Here is an 18,434-nt window from a genome sequence, read left to right as displayed (position 1 = left end):
GCGGGGACCACCGCCGCTGGCATTATCTCCCCGTGGAGCCTGTGCCCTCCGATAGACTGAGCATTTATCTTAAAACCATCCACCCAAGCGTGCTGGTGGGGGCTGTTCAGGAAGGTCCTTTGTGCCAAGAGGCCGTGGGGTTTTTGGTAGTGCTCAGGCTGTGATTTTTTTATTTTCTTAATTTTTTAATTTTTTTTTTGTAAGAAAGGGCTTTGACTTTCAGGCAAATTTTTAAGGCAAATGTTGCAGCAGGTAGCGTCTCTAGGACAGACACGAGGTGAAAGCGGCCAGCTGCCCGGATGAAATGAATGACTGTGTCTGCATTGCCTGAGCCAAGCAAACATTCAGTGGGGAGACTGCCCATTTTTGGCATAAGAAGGTCTGAATAACAGCCCGGCACCAAGAAGATACATAGAGCTGTTGGATCTTTAGAGATTTCATTTTTTGTTTTCGCCCCTCCTGGCAGCCACCCTTTGCCTGAGGGGAAGCAGGGGCCGAGTCTAGTGTTCCTGCTCTCGCCTTCTCATCCTTCCCCCTCCTGCCTATGCTGGGGAGTGGAGGTAAACCACAGCCCCGCTGTCTTGCCTGGTGCCAGCACGCGGGGTCTCCCCCAGTCCTTTCGTGCCAGTGCTGTGACCTTCCGGGGATGCTGCGATGTAAAGAACTTTATTCCTCTCCCCACCCGCAACGGATGCCAAGGGCAGCGCGCGGAGACCGTGTTTCATGGTCTCGGCGTGTATTTTGGGGCATATCCTGGAGGCTGGGAAGAATCCTGTCCCTGGGTCATGTTGGGCATATTCAAATATACTGGACCGGAGATTCAGTGCCCTGGGGCCCCTCGGCTGAACCAGCACGGGAGCCTTCGAGCTGCAGTTGGTTGTATAAGCTGGCTGGGTGCCAGGATCACCTATGGCGTGTTCAGTGCTGGTAGGGTGTGTGGTGGGGGTTGGAGATGGGGGAACACATCTGTTGTGCAGATGCGAGCTGCAAAGTCATTCAGAAATGAGGGGAGAGCTCATGAAAGTGTTTTAGCTGGCCTCCTCCCCCTCTCAGTTCTAGACCCCACATCAATCCCCATCCCATTTTCCTCAGTAGGAGCCGCAGGAGCCAGCCACTGTGGCCATAAGGGGGTAAAAATCCTCTTTCTTTCCTCCTCGTTTCTCCGGTCTCCAGCTACATAGCTGCCCGCTCTCCCTCCCTCTCCCCCCCCCCCCCCCCGCTCCCCCCCAGCAAGCCTGTAACGGTGGAGCTGTGTTTCACGGCTGCTTTATAGCCCTTTTGATTTAAGGTTAGTTTACACGTGAGAAATGACCGGTTCGATTACCTCAGTATAATTCCAGCAGCATAGGTATGCTGGTAAAATTCCTTGTGTGTGGCTACTACGACTCTGGAAGAAAAGGTTTTTCTCTCTCTGCTGTCTTCTCTGCCCTCTCCCTCCTCCTCGTCTGCCCCCGTGTAACGCTGACAGTGGCATAAGCTGTCGCGGAGGAGAAAAATGCAACTGCAACCCCACGTTCTTACTCTGGAAGCAGCATGTCCATATGGGGAGCGTTACCCGTCTAATTATACCACCAGATCTCTGTTGGGAATTTTTCTTGCATAGACAAGTCTTGGGTCTTTTTGGTAGATTGTCTTCCAGCCAAGGAGGAAAATTGTGCCTTCCTGCCAAAATGCCAGATGAGAATATCTGACGCTTTGAAACGGGCAGGACTCTTCCTTGCCTAATCTCTGGATTAGAAGACGTTTCTCGCAGCGTTTTTTTGAGGGGCATTGCCTCTAAATTCTCCAGCAGCTCAGCGTATCATACCCTCAAAACTTTAGTTAGGAAGGTTAGGCAGTGACAGCCCATAGCCGGGATGCAGAAGGAGCCGGTCCCGAGCTCAGCAGCTGCCTGGGTTCAGAGAAAGCAGCAGGATACTTCACGTCCAGTTTTTTTCCTCTCTAACCTTTGATTGATTACAGAAGGAAAAACTTGGAGGGCTCCCACTGTAGATGTCATTTTGCTTCCCAAACTTGGGGCATCTGTCAGCTTTGTCAGCTCCTCCCCGTAGGAAGGTATGTCTGTAACCCTCTAGTTTCTACCCCTGGGAAAGGGAGGAGTTGGGGTGGCCACGTAAGCTGCCTGGCCTGATTTTAATGCCTCCCTCGGAAAACTAGGCCATGGCAGGACGGTGGTCTCTGACGAATCCCCGGCGCCTGGGTGGCAATCTGCTGTTAATTCGGGAGAGATTTCTATTGGGAAAGGAGCTCTCCCGGCTCGGCCTCTCTCCCTCCCGCGGTCCCAGCTCTCCCGTTCCTGCTGGCTGACCTTTAGTGTCCCGTCGCGCGTGGAGGCAGCGGTGCGGACAGCGGAGGGACGTGCCCTTCGGGCAGGTTCCCTGGAGGTGAGGGGATGAGGGCGGCATGCCCTCCCACCGCTGGCATCCCAGATGCTTGGCAGCCCTGGGGTCGAGCCCCGTTGGGCGCTTGGGCTCGGGCCTGACAAAGGGCTGCGAGCACCAGCAAGCACGCGGCTGTCATGATGGAGATGGAAATCGGTGATTCAGGGTTCAATGACCTGTCTCATTAGGGTCAGTCCTGCCTGCTCCTTTCGTCATGCATGCCTGATCGGGCAGGCTGTCACTCAGCCAGGGCAAACAAGCGTGTGCAGAGGGAACGTTGCCTCACGTTTGCGGGAGGGAGCCGGGAGCCAGGCTGAGCCAACTTGCTGCTTAAAACTTCCTCTCTGTGTGCTGGTGGCCTCGGCTCAGAGGTTTGTCTTCCCGTGCCTCGGTTTGCCTGCGAGTGGAAAGCGGGAGAGGGATGAAAGCCTTAGCAGCAGGCATGGGGTAGGAGCCGTAGGTCCAGCTGGAAGCACATCGCTTGACTGCTTCTGTCCGCTGATCCCCAGGCGTGTCGGTCTTGCCACGTCCCAGCCTGGAAGGTGAGGCAGGAGGAGATAAGGAGGCACCCCAGAGGAATCCCCCTGTGGATGGATCTTCCTGACGTTCTCCCGGTGATCCCTGGTGGGGTGACACAAAGAGGCAGGGTGTCACGAGCAGCCCGACGATTTAAAATAAAACCGTGTTTCAGAGCGTATTTCTCTCCCACCTCTTTGTTCATTCACGAGATTTCCTTTACTGTTGTCTGCTTATGCGCAAGCCCAGACCACAAGCCCACCTAAAAACGCCCACTAATAAAACTGAAGGAAAACGAAAATCCTTGCAGCCTGCGAATGACCTCACCAAAGCCACTAGTGGAAAAAAGACTGGCTTTCAAGTCTTTTTCTTTACTTTCTGCACCCTGCCCGCCATTCACCTCCTCTCCCCAGGAAGATCAGGCCCCCGCCCTCTCAGGCCATGGCTGTGGGGCCAGAGCAGGCTCTTCTTGGTGCCAAGGGCTCAGCCGAAAGAACAGAGCCTTCCAGGGAAACTGCAGGCTGGGAGTCTTGGTACGGCCAGCCTAGCTGCTTGTGTTTCTATGCCCTGCGTTGGTAACCGCCAACTTCTTGTTTTGTTTTCCCTTTTTCCTTTCTTGAAAACGTCCGTTGCTGCCTCTCCAAGGAGTTCTCCTCCTCTCCCAGCACCACCACTGTCGGCACCATCACCTCCCGGGTGACCAGGAATGGGAATGCTGTCATGGAGAAGAACTTACTCGATCACGAGGACTTGGCAGGAGACCGGGGCATGGTGGATGATCTCTTTGATGAGACCTACCGGGAGAAAGAGGGCCCCAAGCCCCCCTTGCGATACGTCTGGAGGAATATTATCCTCATGAGCCTGCTGCATCTAGGGGCCGTATTCGGGCTGATGCTGATACCTTCTGCAAAGATCCAGACGTTGGCATGGGGTAAGCGCGTTCCTCCATTTGTTTCTTGGCATCTGCAAACCCCGAATCTGTTGGGTAGTATTTTTCTTTCCTCCAGGCCCACAGACTCGGGGAGGAGAAAGAAGGAAGTGGAGGTCTTCTGTTAGAAGCAGCTGCTCGGCCAGCTTTGGAGCAAGCTGTGGGAGAGCTTGCTAGTATCTCTTGTAAGGTCATGCAGGAGAGGGCAGGATTTGGCAGGGAACTGCTTGGTTGCTTAAAGAATGAACTCAATTCACAGGAATTAGGCTTGGAAGTGGCCCACACCTGAATGTGCAGCCGCTTCTGGGGTGAAGCACAGAAAATGTGTGATGGAATACTGTGACAGTCCCAGAAGCTTAGGAAGAAAGATGCTAGCAAGAGCACTTGAAGGGGTGGCTGGGGAGGCAAGGTACAGGGCATGATTTGGCATGAGGCTGCTGCCCAAAGGCAAGAACCGTTCCCGTCTTTACCGAGGGAGGGTAAATCCCACAGAGCCTCCACGTGCGTGTGAGGGGAAAGAGACAAAATACAGTTGAGCTGAAGATAAAAGTCAAGAGTTAAGTCTGAAGCTCAGGTCTTTTATCATTCTTACAAAAGCACAGATTAGGCCCCATCATCCCGGAACTAAGCCTGACAACTTTCAAAAAATAAATAAGTGGCTCTCCAGGCAGCAAATTCCAGTGGAGAGCACAACCCAGCAGAAGGTAGCTAGGCGAAGCTCCCCTTTCTCAGAGACCTTGCCCTGGGTAGGAACCAAACTTCTCCTTTGACTGCTTGAAAGGCAGCTGGGCCCGGGCCCCAAGCTGCAGGGGAGCCTCGCTTTCCACGAGCCTTTGTGTGGACCCCTGGAGAAGTCAAGAAGCCAAACGGCTCCCGGTGGGGAGGCTGAGAGACTGCATCCAGCCCCTGCCTTCCTGTGAAACAGAGCATCCTGAAACGAAAAGCGACAGTCTAATTTGAGACCTGCTGGCATGGCTTTTGGTTTCAGCGGTGCTCCTGCAAAGTGCTCAGCCGGGAGCAGCAACCTGGCCAGCCCAGCTGCGGACAGGCCCTGGAGCGATCCACCTGGTCCGTCACGCTCTCAAAGTCTGTCCTCCCGATGGCTGTGAGCAACAAGCATCGCAGCTGGACCGGGAAAGAGATGGCTCCCTGGATGGCCAGACTGACTCTTTTCCTCCTGGACCATCTCTGCCTCTCACAGGCAGAGGCCTGGGGGGTGGGCATCACTGGAGGCCACAGGGCTCGGTCAGAGGCTGGCTACAGCATCTGCAGAAGCAGAGGCACCGGCACGTTCCCTGTGCAGCTAGCATGGCCTTTCGGGGTGGGGGGCGGGGCGGGGGGGTATGATGAAAGAAGACATTGCTGGGCCTTTCCCTTGTGAAAACCTGACAGGCTGCGCTTTTTCCCGGGGTGGCAGGGTTGGGCAGAACACACGGCCTCAGCACGACCTTGGAGGAACGTTTCAGGGCTCTTGGTCCTGCTCTGTCTGTCCCATCCCCAGGTTCTCAGCTGGAGGCTAGGCAGGGGCTGCTGGCTTCTCTCACTGAGCTGAGAGCCTGGGTCCTCCAACCCCAGCCAAATATCCTCAGAGCACTGCTGGGGGGAGGAGGGAAAAGGTGAGTTGGGTTTACTGGTTTCATTTCAAGCTGCTGAGATGCGCTGCGGTTTCCACATCCATCCAACCCTTCTCCCTTGAGCGCCCCCGAGATACTTAAGTGGGCTCGAGCGTCTTGATCCGGAAGGTTCATGCTGCTTTGCAGTCTGCTAAGCCCCACCTTACCCCCAAATGGCCTCTGAGGCAGTGTCTTTGCAACCGCGTGCCTGTTCGGGATGTCTGTGTGGCATCCCATGGCATGTTGTGGGAATCTGCCTTGCTTTTTGCCTGATGCCAGTCCCTCCTGCTCTCCTCGCTCGGTCGACTCTGATGTGAAGTGCCAGCTGCTCTCCTGCCACTGTGAGGCACTGCAAGATTCCTCGGTGGCTTCTGGAGTGACAGATGCTCTGGGAATGGGAGAAGGACTTGGAGTTTGGGGGAACTGCGCTGTTCTGGACTGGCTGAAAATCCATCCTGCCTTACCAAAGCTGGAGTAGCTCCACAGAGCTCCCTGCCCTGCATCCCTGGCACTTGTTCTGGGAAAGGACCACCCTTCCCTGCACCCAGCAGCCAAGCCAGAGCTTTCCCCTGTAGTCTGTTCTCCGCCAGTACTGACCGGAGCCGGGATACTTTGATCGTCCACAGGTCTGGCTTCTCAGCAAGGCTCCTTGCTCCTTCTTGCATTGCCCTTTTCTCAGTTCGTACCCTTCTTTAGCACATACAAGCATCTGTGGCTGTCATCTCAGTGACTTGCTGTTATTTTCCCAGCACGCCCTGGTAGCAAGGAGAGGACTATGGTTCCCATTTTACACACAAGGACAGAGCAGCAGAGACTTAACGTTGCTCCTGGCAATACACCGTGGGCTCAGGGCAGAGCCGCTTTCCCAGTGGTAGTTCTGGAGCTGCTGGGGTTTTTGCTTCTTTCTTGGTTTGCTTTTTCAGATCATTCCTTCCTTAGGCTGTGTACGTGTAATATAAAACTAACATGGCCCCAGATGTTCTGTGCGGTGGTGCTCCAGGCAGCTGTGGTGCCTGGTGGCCGATCTACCTACCTTCTGTATTGTATTACAAGGAGCAATCCCCTGCTTACAGCCTCTTCATCCAGGCCACCGTCTCCTTGAAGTTCCTGTCCCTCTGAAACCAGTTATGTTGGTGACTGTGTCCTCTTGTTGTCATTTCTCTGTGTGCTAATTCCTCTTTGTCTCTCAAGCTCTCCAGCCCTGCCTTCGTCACTGTTTGCTGTTCCGCGTTGCTGTGTGCATTGTATCCCTTGATCTCTTTCTGGTGCAGAGCTTCCCAGAACAAGCTGGGGTTGTTGATCAGGTGAGAGCTCACCATAATGAGGGCTCTCTGAGCCCTTCCAGCACTGGCTTTCTAGGCAGCTCCCCTTCTATTTACTGTCTTCCCCACTGCACTTGACGAAGTCTCGCGCAGTCTTTTCAGGGGTCGCGGGCAGATCTCGCGTCATTCGCCAAACGGTACAGAGACTGAGTCTGGAAGGTCAGGATGCAAAGGTGATTGACAGTTTCTTCTCTAGCTGTTCTGAGCCTCCCTGGAAACATGATTTGCAGGTTGTCTTCCTGGCCCTCTGGTACAGCAGACTGACAGCGTTTGTGTTCACCCCCTCTTGGCCTGGCCAATAATGCCTATAAAACAGTGACAGTTTGTCTCGACATGGTGCTCTGACAACACCTCAGTTCCCTGCGCTTCCAGTGGTGCCAGAAACATGGGCTGATATTGCTGCTGCATCGTCTTTGGACCAAGGAGAATCTTGCTGGGTAATTTAGGCAATTCTGACAGCCTGGAAATCTCAGCCAGTACTAGCCGCAAGGATGTGTTCAGCAAAACGTTTACATACATTTTTTGTTACTTTCCCATCAAGGCTACTGCTGGCAACTCCTCTCCTCTTAGTGTCCTCTCCAGGCTTAACTAGGAGGGGGTGCGCTTTTCCTCCGAGCGTGGAGGGGAAGTTCTGATTTTGCCAGATGGGCAAGTTAGGTTTTAGCAACAGTAGCTCCTCTTGCTCCTCCTAAACGCTGTTCCCCTTCGGCAGCCTGCACGTGTATCCTTGCTCTTGGTATCTTTCTTCTGAGACTAGCAGAACTCACCTGCCTAGCAGGGACTGGGAGGCAAGGAGGGAACAGTCTAAAGCTGTAGTTTTCCCGTGCACTGAGCAGAAGCCCAAGGACACCTGCTGGAGCAGGGACACCTCTTCACGTAAACATCCGTGGTGTTGACTGCAGGTGACAATGCCTTTAGCACATTCCTGGCTTCCCATCATAACTTGAGGTCTGAATCTGGGCCCTGAAGAGGTAAAGGCTAGTGAGTCATATAGACGTGACTGAATCTGGAATGTTTTCGAGCACTGAGTACGTATTACTGCCAGTGGTCATAATTCTTTGTATTCCAGTTGAACGGGTCATTGGGAACATCACCTATGAGTTGACAATCTTTTGGATCTCAGATACTTCAAAGCACGGTGGAAGATGACTTTGAAACGTCAGCTGATGGAGTCCCTCAGTCCTTCAGTTTGGGGCAGCATCGCAGGCAGCCGTGCAAGTCTGTGCTACTTTATTTCACCTTCTCCGCTCTCTTTCCAATTTCATTCCTAGTGGATGATCTTGGAGGAGCTTTTCTTCTTCCGAGATGCTGATGCCCTGACTATGCAATGATCATCATTGTACCTGTTTGCAGGGATGAACCCGCTGGATTCTGTTGCTTATCATGGACTCCCTGTCCAGTGTTTTTCATGGAGTCTGTATAGGTTGGCAGTTAAATCCAGACTCCTGGATGCTGCTCTCAGCTCTGCCATAAGCTGTTTGTCACCCTCGGAAATCTACCTCAGCTACTGAGGCGTGCACCGTAGTTATAAAGTTGCCCAGAGGTTTTATGAAACGTGGTTTGCAGGGTACAGCAGCTTACATTCAAGGGAGAATAGTGGTGAGTCACACTTCTGCCGCTAGTAGGAAATGTCTGAACCATCCAGGAGCTGGTTTCTTTGTTTTTGCGGTGTCTGAGGCCAGAGAGGTTCTGTGAATCCGTTAGGTGCTTTTTCAAGGTTTGCTCTTGTGTATGAATCTGTGGGGATAGTGACTGATTTAAAATGCGTCTTAAAATCTAAACCCAACGGGGAACCAACCGCTCATGAGCTGCTTCGTAACTTTCAAGTCAGCGTTGTAGGGCTGGGTGAGACCTTCAAGGTGTCCAGCATAAGTACTTTCCTGTCAGTAAGGCCAAAGGGAGACCTGAACGAAAAGCCCTGCTCCAGCATCCCTCCCCTCTCCCTTTCCAGGCTTGGCCAGCTTTACGAGCTTTGCTTAGCTCCATTGTCTCTTGCAAAGGCCGGATCCTGCTGCATTTGCATGCATGTTCATTCCTCTTGGTGCCCTATAAATCGGCTATGACCAGTGACTGCTTGGCTCCTCCGAGAGACCGCAGAGGTGCTGGGCGACACGAGGCGGAGGTGTGCTGGTCTGAGGCTTGCACTGCATTCGGCAGCAGGCAGAGAAGCCAAGGGAGAAGATGAAGATGGGAAGTCACGGTCAGATCAGCGGACAGGGATGGTCGCTGTTATACAGCGGTATGGGAGTGAGAAGGGTTCGTGCAAGTTTAAGGGGCCAGAAGAGGGTGTTAAATCAGCCGCGACCAGCTTTTAGCGGATAAGAGATTAGGTTTGGAATGTAGAAAAACAAAAAGGAGGTGACAGAAGGAAGAGAGAGCAAGAGACGATAGGAAATAAAGCCTGGATTATTCTGAATGAAAGAACAGGGCCGTGGTGCCTTGCGCATGTCTCGGATCTCTGATTCCAGACAAGTTTCTGGCAGAGTGTCTATTTTCTGGGTTCAGGATAAGCTTGATTAGAGCCATTTGGCTGGACTGAATGGTATCGTCAAGCATACCAGTGATTCCTATCCAGGGGTTTACGTGTAAGAATAAGGAGCTGTTTTCATGATTGATCCAATTGGCTGAAATCTGCAAATTTATAACAAAGCAAGAGTTTCCCCTGGGGGACTGGTAAGAAGGCATCCCTTCCCCGAGGGGGCTGAAGGTGGATCAGTTGACCTATGCGCAGATGTGCGCCCTTCCCTCTCGGTGTCTGAACTTGCAGGGCAAACCAGCTGTTGAGTGCGCTCCGTCTTGGTGCCAAACTTCCTGACCCTTCCTTCCTAGAGAAAGAGTTGATTTTCAGATGCAATTTTCTTCTTCTCCCCAGCTTCCTAGTGTAATGCTGCTACGACCCTATGGGGGTCTTTTCTCCACTTGAGTTCTAAGACCAGATGCTGGAACCCAGGCTAAATTCCAGAGGTCCCAGGAAGACGTGTGGGAACACACAGACCAGGGCAGACATAAACACGCGATCCAGAGGGAGAGGGATGTGGGTTTTTACTAGCTGCCAGAGGGGCAAGGAATTCCTTCTGACCTGCGTGGAGAGGGACCGCATGAAGCAGCCTCGAAACTCAGCTGGGCCCAGCAACGCCTGCCTCTGCCCCGGGCACGACTTGCAGTGAGTTGTTGGCCTGGGAATTCCCTTCCGTAAATGGTGCAGGAGCTGAGCAGAGCGGGGATCAAAAAGTCCCTGGGAACAGGAGCCTCTGGGCACATTTTAAGTCGGTGGTGGAGTTGAAGGTGAAGCCCAGGCTTCAGTGGGATGGTAGGTTAGATCTTCTTCTAGCCAGCTTCTGCTTAGAAAGGGAGCAGAAGAGAAGCTTAACCCTGGGCTTGAGCTGTCCCCCTGAAGAAATATAAGACCATCTACCACTTCTAGGTGAAAAGAATGCAAAAGAGATTTAGTGAGCAGTGGTGAGATAGGAAAGCAAGACCCTTGATTTTTTGGGGTGGGAGGAAAAAGGAGAGCTGTTCCCTGGTGGACTGCAGAGCTGTTACCACAGGGCTATATGGAAGCGGTCGCTTCATACAATTTTGATAACCCTGCACCATGACAGATGGCACTATTATGCTGAAGCACCAACCCTTGTGACAACTCTTGTAAGGGGGAGCCTCCTCCCTTGTCAGAGATGAAGAGCTGAAGTGATTTGCCCCATGTTGCTTCGGAAGCCTGTGGTAGCTGGGGCACTCTCACATTGATTTTTATTGCCGCAGTCTGTGCTTTCCATGGGTTCCTCTCTTGCTTCTAGAGCTTTGGGGGAAGGCCTGCCTGCGTGTTGCTCTGCCTGAGACTTTGCTGCAGGCTGACTTGCTCTAACTGCTCCAACACTTTTGGTTTTCCTGTCCAGCCGTTCTGTGTTTCGTGGTGAGCGCTCTGGGGATCACAGCTGGATCTCACCGCCTCTGGAGCCATCGGTCCTACAAAGCCACGCTGCCCCTGCGGATCTTCTTGACTATTGCAAACTCTGTGGCCTTCCAGGTAAGCACCTCCTCAGTGTGCTGCTGGTCTCAGAAGGAAGTGCTCCCCTGAAACCCTGTCTCAGATATGGGACAGGCTGGCGGAGAGGTTCCTTTCTCCTACTACCTCTTGTTAGGAAACAACCTGCCCTTACCATGTGACACTGCGGTGCTGGAGTCCATCTCATTGTCTTCACCTTGTCCCATCAGAGGGTGACGCTGAGACAAACCGGGTGGGGAGAGGACTGTTGGCCAAGACCAGGGGCAGGAAAGCTCTCCAGAGCAGGAACGTACCCTTCCCTCGAGGTGTGGTCACCCTGTGCTTGCTCCAGGTCCTGTGAAAGAGGTGTGGAAGTACTAAGTGCTCTCCTGGTGTTGCCTCACCCTCCTCTTGCTGCATGGCCGGTAAGAGGGGAGATATCTGCACAGCCCAGGGAGCCAGGCTGTGGAATTTGCTGCTGCAGAAGGACCAAGAACTTGTTGAGATTATGCAGTTAGGGCGATGCTTCTCTGTTTCAGAAGAGTGATACTTAGGAATAACCCTGTTACAAATCACACCACTGGCTTCCAGAGAGTCATCACAGGTCAGTGATGTTTCAAGGAGAGAAGGGTTGGGCCCATTCAGAGTGGCGCAAGTGGCTGCAGGCAGCCGATGAGCACCCCATGATATTGCCTAAACGCTCAGGAGAGCACTTCACAGTCCACAAAGGAAACAAACTGGGAAGTCCTTAGGGACTGTAGAAAGTAGCAGAGATGGCCCTTTAGAAGAAGTCAGAGTGAAACCCCAGATTGGCATGGCAGAGAAAAATCCTGGGGGTCTCTTGGGTTTGCTGCTGTGAGGCAGCTCTCACGGGACTCTGTCCTCCAACTGTACTTGAAGGGGCTTCATGCAGGCTTGCTCGTGTGTAGAAGGTACTTGGGAGGGTGGCAGGGTGCAGCGCTTTCTGCTGCAAGAAGGTGAACAGAAAAGTATCAGTGCTGTGCCGCTAAGTAATTCTCTAGCTGAGGTATGGGGGAAGGGTAAAGCCCAAGTGGACCAGGTATTTCAGAGACGTCATCTTCCTTTCTCCCCTGTGTAGCCATAGAGGATAGCACTTCCTTGACATTTAATCAGAACAGGGTGGGGATGGGTTGTTTCAGCCTTGAAAAACTTTCTAAAACACCACTGACTTTCCTATTCTCTCTCAATACCAAACCACCAGAGTCTCTCGTGAGGAAGAGGAAGGACCAAGCTGCTGATTCCTGGTCCAGCACTCAGCAAGGGAATGGGATGGGTTGCTGTGTATTGGCTAGTCCCGTACAAAGACCATCTTTCACAGGGTTATAGGGCAGAGGGGGAAAGAATTTGCTGAGCTATTGCTGTAAGGGATAGGAATAGACAAAGATGAGAGACAGACAGATATTTCGGCTTCAATAGGAACTAATCCAAAGTTTTACTGAAAATTCAGTACCATTCCCCATGGATTTTCTTTTTTTAAATAGTTACTTTCAATGAGATCAAGAGAAGGTTTATTTTCAATCTATCTCATTCCTCTTAGTAGCAGCAGGTCTAAGATGAGACCGGTGACTTTGAAGGCCAGAGAAGACTATAGATTGTCTTATCTGAGGTCCTCCAGAAAAGGCCTGTTGGCTGCTCAGAGACCTGTGGCTTGTGATTTCAGAAAAGTTGGGAATTCTGCCCCTAGTCGGCTCCTCCACCTGCAAGACCAGGCAGCTGCAGCACAGCAGAAGCTCTCCTGGTTATAGCCTGTAGCTGGAAACTCCCAAGGAAGGAGGCGTTCTCCTAGGCTTTGCTTGCTGGTCTCAGAAAGCCATGATTTTCAGACGGAGTTGCAGTTAGAGGTGGTCCCAAAAGAAGATCTGTGGAAAAGAGAACGTGCTGAAGTTTGGGTCAAGTTACTGACTTTTCAGCTTTGAGACCCTTGATTTGTGTTTGTGCACAGGGTGTGGTGGATGAGGTGGTACCACGCTCCAGCTGCGGTACCTGGTCTCTTGCCAAATTTGTGCCTTCTGCCTCTAGCAGAAGGATTTCCAGGAGATGGGGAAAGCCTCCCCAGATGGGGAAGGCCAAGCTGTCTGACGGCTTTCAGGCTGGGCCTTCTCATGTTACGTGATGCTGTGTAGGGTCTGGAATGTGAAAGAGGCTTTGGGTCACAGGTGAAACATTTCCAGCATGGGTACTGGTTGTGTTTCTCTGCTTACTGGATAGGGAAGGCTGCTGGGCCACCCTCTTCTGGGGGAACTCTGAGTGACCGAGCTCTGGCTAACAACAGTGAGGGCTGGTGATACTTGGAGGTGCTCAGGATTTGGCTGGAAGGCAGGCAGCAGTTCCCAGTGTTTGGAAGCAAGTGAGAGTTGAATCCTGGCCCGTGTCTATCATTGCCTTATTGCGTGGCCTGCAGGTAAATCATTTTATCTCAATTGGAGGAGGAGTGGTTACAGCCCTTGAGATGGACTTGAGGAGTTGTGTCTCTGCTACAGGCTCCCTGCGCGGCTAAGTCACTTGGTCTTTCCAGGCAAGGAACAGGGATGATTATGCCACTTCCCTACCTTCAAAGTGTTTTGAGGAAAAGTCCTGTGTACTTAGGAGATTAAGGAGCCTCTTGCGTAATACGGGCAATAGAGGCGTGCTTGGATCTCCGTTTCATGTTTTCTAGGATGGTGTAATAAATGGCTTTTAAGCACACCGAAATCGTGGTGTAAAGGAATGAGCACAGGCTCATTAAAATCTATTCTTAAAACTGGCCAAATGTAAGCTTTGACGTTTCCCAAACTATTGATTTTGCAGCTTAAATGGAACAGCTATGGGGCTGAAGGGGCGTATTTTTTTGATGATGGAAGCGGTGCGTTTATTCTATTTCTGAAGAGGGGCCTCAATTTTAAAACTGGTTTCCAATGGGAAAAACAGAAGTTAAAAAAACCCTCGCCCCTCAAGTCAAACAGGTCTGATTTGGCAATCCCAGGAAAAGCAAGGCAGGTTGACCCACGGAAAACGTCAGGCCGAAGGGAAGGGGCAGGTTGATCGATCCCCGCTGGCACCATGTAGGGATGGGGACAAGTGACCGACAAGAGCGGAGCGCGTGAGGGAGGAGGCACTGACTGGCCAATGGGGGCTGGCTGTTGCAGGGGTGGGAGAACCGGCTGAGCAGTCAGAGCCTGTGATGCTGTAGAGGATGTGCCAACCAAAGCCTGAAGTTAGCCAATTAAAAACAAAAGAGGAAGGGCAGCCCACCAAAGAAGCAGATTTCAAAGAAAATTGGAAGTGGTTGAGCAAAGACGACCCTAACCTTTGTTTTAAAAGCCAAAAACCCCAAGCCCTAATGAAAGACAAAATGACTGATAGGAGTTCACGTCAGTGGTATTTAGGTGTCTAAATGTTTTAGACCCTTTTGTTGATTTGAAGGGAATGTCTCCAGCGCTGGCCCTAAGTCTCCACTCCTGTTGCCTTGCAGAATGACATCTACGAGTGGGTCCGGGACCACCGCGTCCATCACAAGTTCTCCGAGACAGACGCGGACCCACACAATGCCATGCGGGGCTTCTTCTTCTCCCACATCGGCTGGCTACTGGTGCGCAAGCACCCCGATGTCATAGAGAAGGGCCAGAAGCTGGACCTGAGCGACATAAAGGCTGACAAAGTGGTGATGTTCCAGCGGAGGTGAGTGGTGGGGTCAGCCCCAGCACGGAGCCACGTGGGATAGAGCAGGGACTCTGCAAATGGGCTAGGGACCCCAAGCGCCTTCGATGGAGCATGAGGGGATTGAGGGCGTCATTTGAGAATGAGAGTCTTGGGTCTGCCCGAGGCTTTGCTGTGGGATGAACTGTGAGAAATGAGCTGTGCCTCTCCTATAGGAAGTGTTTAGGAGCTCTATAGGAAGTATTTAGGAGCTAGTGCTACCTCCAGCCCTCCCACACACCTTTCTTGCCTGCCTACCCTGTAGCATCTTGCCAGCCAGCAGCAGGCTGAGCTTCCCACCGCAAAGCACTTCCACGCCTGCTTTAGCTGGCCCAGAGCCCACCCACAGGTGCCTCCGGGCCATCCTTGGCGATGTTGTGTTATACTTTGAGGCCATGCCTCTACCCCTCTCCCAAGAGCCTCCTGGGAACAGTGTGGTGAAAGAGGAGTTGAAAATGGGGATGTCGGGGAGACAGTAACTGGGAAGGACAGTCTTGATTCACTGCTGCCTCTTGCATGGGCTATCTCTCAGCTGTCTGGGGCTACACTGGGACTGATCCCCAGAGAAGGCGAGCCTGTCACCAGGGTTGCAGGGATGGGGGACTGACCCCATATAGCAACCACCCTCACTCAGGAGGTCCCTAGTTCTGTCCCACACAAACCAAGCAAGATTTATGGCTTCCCTCCTTTTTGTGCCTGGGATTTTTCTTGTGGCTCGTCAGAGTGGTTCGGCTTCCTCTACTCCCTTCGCTCTAGTGTGAGAGACCCCACATGCTCGTCTGTTTGATGGCGCAAGTGTCCCTCGCTTGCACTTGTTGATGGGGTGTATTGGTAGGCAGGGCCAAGTCTGCAAGGAAGAGTTGCAGCGCTGGGCCAGAGCCGGAGAAGGGACCTTCTGTGGGACTCTGCAAGCACGGGCTTGCCTTTATGGGAACCAGCATAGCTGAGAAGCAAATGGCAGATGAGGCTAAAAGCAGCAGCTGGTGTCTGGACTCATGGTGATGGCGACATTGCTTTGTGCACATGTGAGATTGAGACGGGGAGAGCAGGACTTCAGTTTGAGTCTCCTGCCCGGTGATAAGACTCTGGAGTCTCCAGGCATGGCTTCTGCACACCCAGGGAAAAAGATGCAGGGCTCAGGGGTGAGGTATTTCTGCACTTGATTTTTCCCTGTATAGCTGAGCGTGAATCCTCCAAAGGGAGGACTGAACCACCCAGTCCTGTCCTGCCTCTGCCACTGAGCACTTTCCTTCTGGTCCCTTCTTTTCCAGATACTACAAGCCCTCAGTGGTGTTGCTGTGCTTCACCCTGCCCACTCTAGTGCCCTGGTACTTCTGGGACGAATCCATCATCATCAGCTTCTTCATTCCAGCCATCCTGCGCTACGCCGTAGCGCTCAATGCCGCTTGGCTAGTGAACAGTGCTGCTCACATGTTTGGCAACCGGCCATACGATCAGCACATCAACCCACGGGAGAACCCCCTGGTCAGCCTGGGGGCCCTAGGTACGTTCAGCGTCCGTGTCTTTTGCTGTGGGTAGACTGTAGAGCGGGGACTGCCCCTTGGAGCTGCAGCTGCTTCTAGGAATTTCTGTGAATCCGGGTGTCCCTGTTTGCCCCTGCACTCTTCCCCTCCAGCCTTTGCACCTAGGGGTGTTTCCCAGGCTGGTCAGTGAGTACATAAGGGCAGTGGGCTTATCAGCTCCCACCAGCCTCTCTCCAGGCTGGAAAGGACTCTGCTATACTTAGCACCTCCTTATCTCAACAGCAGTATTTTATTTACCCTGCTCGAAGGTCTCTCTGCCCCGTTCACCAGACTGAAAAACGTGTGCTGTAGGCTCTGCTTCTCTGTCTTAGATTTGTCAACTTGAAAACCAGCAGATGCGCATTTGGACATGTTGTCAGGGCAGCTGGTGATTTTGGGGGTACTTGAGGATGAGACAAGCCAGATCATCTCATGTGCTTTCCTGAAATTTTGGGGACCTAGGAGAGTACATCCCAGGGTCAGCATTTGCCCTGATCTGTTGTCCCAAGCCCAAATCCTCAGCTGGTTTGCATCACTGTACATCACTGGGGCTGCACTGATTTCCACCACGGAAGGATCTGCTCCTGGATTTTTAGTAGGGAGGGATGTGAACTGCAAAGGCTCGGGGAGGGGGGGGGCGGGTAGGAGCAGGAGTCCAGGCGATGTCACTGAAGGGGTGAGCACTGAAGCCAGCATTGACAGTGTCCAGAGCAGAGGGTGGCTGGCTGACTGGGGTAGATTGCTTAGTAGAAGTCTGTCTGCATTATTCCCACATGGAAATGCCTGTTGGATTTGGCATTAGGACTGCCAGTGGTGTAGGAGTATTGATTGGCCTGGCTTGCTGGGAACTTGCTGCAGGTCTAGCTGGTAGCTCAACCAATACTAGAAGGTTTCTCGTGGTGGCAGAGGAAAAGCCGTTAGGATTCCGCCGGTGTTTCGGTGCAGTCGGTGAGCCCGGGCCTTTCTCGGTTCCTTGCCACACGCTCATTTTCCTCTAAAGCACCATAGGTCCGCTGTGACTGTCGTTGCCTCATTTGGGCCAGCCTGGGCGTGCTGGACCTGCCCAAATGAGGTGGGGTAGATTGCAGAGAGGTGAAATTGGGCTGAGAGGAGAGAGAAGCCTGGACTCAATCCAGAGCCTGTTTCAGGAATGTGGTGCTTTGGGCCAAGGTGAAGGGCCCATCACCTGGAGCTCTGCCTCACCCCAGTCGTGTTTTTCAGGAGAAGGCTTCCACAACTACCACCACACCTTCCCCTACGACTACTCCACCAGTGAGTTTGGCTGGCGCTTCAACTTAACCACAGCCTTCATCGACCTCATGTGCTTCCTGGGGCTGGCCAGCGATCGCAAGAAAGTCTCAAAGGAGGTCATCCTGGCTCGGAAAATGCGGACTGGAGATGGGAGTCACAAGAGTGGCTGAGTTCCTGCTCCCCTTCGCACACACATCCACACCTCTCCTTCCTCCTTTTTTCTCCCTTTCTCCTTTCCTCACCCCTCTGAACACGCTGGACAAAGGTTTAATGTTCTGTTTACTAACTACTGAATAATGCTACCAGTTTGCTTAAGGTAATGATAATGAGTTTTAACCCCCCTCCCACACTGTATTTTACGTGATGTATTTAAGATCTAGGACTCTGCCTTTATAACGCAAGGCCACCCCTTTCCCTCCTCTCCTTCTCCTTTCCATTCACTCTCTCCAGCCCCTCTACCACGCCTCCCACTTCACATCGTCCCGGTCTCTCCCTGGCAGAGGAGCTGGTAGGAAGCAGCCCGGGGCGGCTCATCGCAGCCGGCTACGTACCATGGGGTTAAGGGAAGCCTGTACCAGCCAGCTGAAGAGCTGAGCCAAAGTCAGTGACTCTCTCCCCGCCACCTTCCCCCCCCAGATTCCTTCCTCTGTCCCTCTTCCTTTCTCAAGGGCTGCCGACAGACGTGGCATGGCTAAACTGCTCTCCCTGCAGGGGAAAAGCAGCCCCGTTCCCTTCCCTTGCCACCGGAAAGAGTTGTCTCTTTCCAAGATGTCTCTTGGTATGTGTTCTCCCAAGCTGGGGCAGGGGGGTGGGGGTCTGGTGGCAGCAGCGGGCACTGGAGGGGGAGCCTAGGTGACCTTATTACCTCCTCCGTCTGGTGTCACAGCCTCCCTCTCTGCACTGCCCGCTGTGCCCCACACCACCAGGGACTGAAGGCAGAGCCTGGCTCTGGGCTCCGTGGCCCCTTTGGAGAGCCACAGTGAGAAGGGGGACAGACAGAGGGGTGTGCCACTGGCTGCCGTGCGGTGGCGGTGGCACCAGCCTGGGGTGGTTTTGTTCGCTGCCGCCACTGAGATTTTTGCCGGGAAACAGGCCTTTGCCAAAATGGAGAGGGGGAGAGGATGTAAACCAAAGCTCCATCGCTGAGCTCAGCTGCTTTGTGTGCTGGAGGAACGGGGTCCCCGCTGGGTGGCAGGCAGATGTCCTGGTGTCCGTGCCCGCC

General features: G+C 53.0%; 1 protein-coding gene and 1 pseudogene across 1 annotated transcript in view; both read left to right on the top strand.

Annotated features, from left to right (window-relative positions):
- Positions 1-18,434, top strand: part of LOC126043081 (acyl-CoA desaturase-like) — a 94,672-nt gene that overhangs the window by 627 nt on the left and 75,611 nt on the right. The window lies entirely within an intron of this gene.
- Positions 786-17,527, top strand: LOC126042509 (acyl-CoA desaturase-like; annotated as a pseudogene).

Source organism: Accipiter gentilis, chromosome 9 (genome assembly GCF_929443795.1).
Source record: "Accipiter gentilis chromosome 9, bAccGen1.1, whole genome shotgun sequence".
Lineage (NCBI taxonomy): Eukaryota > Metazoa > Chordata > Aves > Accipitriformes > Accipitridae > Astur > Astur gentilis.
The sequence above is the reverse complement of the archived record's forward strand: the minus strand, read 5'-3'. Positions and strand labels throughout refer to the sequence as shown.